This window comes from Myotis davidii, unplaced genomic scaffold, assembly GCF_000327345.1.
Source record: "Myotis davidii unplaced genomic scaffold, ASM32734v1 scaffold370, whole genome shotgun sequence".
Lineage (NCBI taxonomy): Eukaryota > Metazoa > Chordata > Mammalia > Chiroptera > Vespertilionidae > Myotis > Myotis davidii.
The window spans coordinates 13,474,981-13,475,633 of NW_006288615.1; the positions used below are offsets into that span (position 1 = coordinate 13,474,981).

Below are 653 nucleotides of genomic sequence, written 5' to 3' on the forward strand. Positions count from 1 at the left end.
CCTAGTCACGGGGCCGCTCTTGGGGGAGCTGAGGTCCCCTCCGGCCGGCCCGCGGCCCCGCGATGGCACCAGCCGCAGCCCAGGTTCCCCGCCTGCCGGGACTGTTACAGAGACAGGGTTCGTGCGCCCGAGGAGGGCCACTGTTCAGTCCACCCGAGTTTGGGGTGAAGAAGGGTTTATTGCTGGAGAAGGCCTAGCTTGAGCACTGGGCGAACTAATTCTCAGTTCCATCCAGGCATCTTTTACGGTCAAGAGGAGGGAGGAGGGGCGAGGCAAAGGGTGGGCGTGGGGGGGGGTATACAGGTAGGCACCCAAAGGTGCCCGAGGAGGAGCACCTTTCCAAACCCCTGTGCTCCCGGTGGACCCTGCTAATTAATCCGAGTCTGGTTCTGGAGTTCTTTTATGTATTTCCCCACCTCTTCTAACTGATAAAGGGGTCCCTCAAGCAGAATCCTCTAGTGAACTGTCAAATCCATGTAGCAGGAGCTATTAGCCTGAAGCCATTAGAGAGAACGGACGCATTTCGCTCATCACAGGCCGCCCGAGAGTCCCTTTGTCCCTCCATGGGGTCGGTCTCCTAGCAGCTTGGCCAGAGCACCCAGCCCCCCGGTGCGGGGCAGGGAGGTCCCCAAGTGCCCAGTGCGCTACTCCGC

The 653-nt window shown here is 60.6% G+C and overlaps 1 protein-coding gene across 3 annotated transcripts in view; it reads left to right on the forward strand.

The window, feature by feature from the left end:
* NFE2L2 (nuclear factor, erythroid 2 like 2) overlaps window positions 1-653 on the forward strand; it is a 49,345-nt gene that overhangs the window by 17,093 nt on the left and 31,599 nt on the right. The window contains exon 1 of one of the 3 annotated variants that reach the window (XM_015561973.1): window positions 97-117. The exons of the other annotated variants lie outside the window; for them this stretch is intronic. The gene's annotated coding sequence lies outside the window, so the exon portion shown is untranslated. Of the gene's footprint in view, window positions 1-96; window positions 118-653 lie in introns of those variants that run through there. 3 annotated transcript variants of the gene reach the window in all.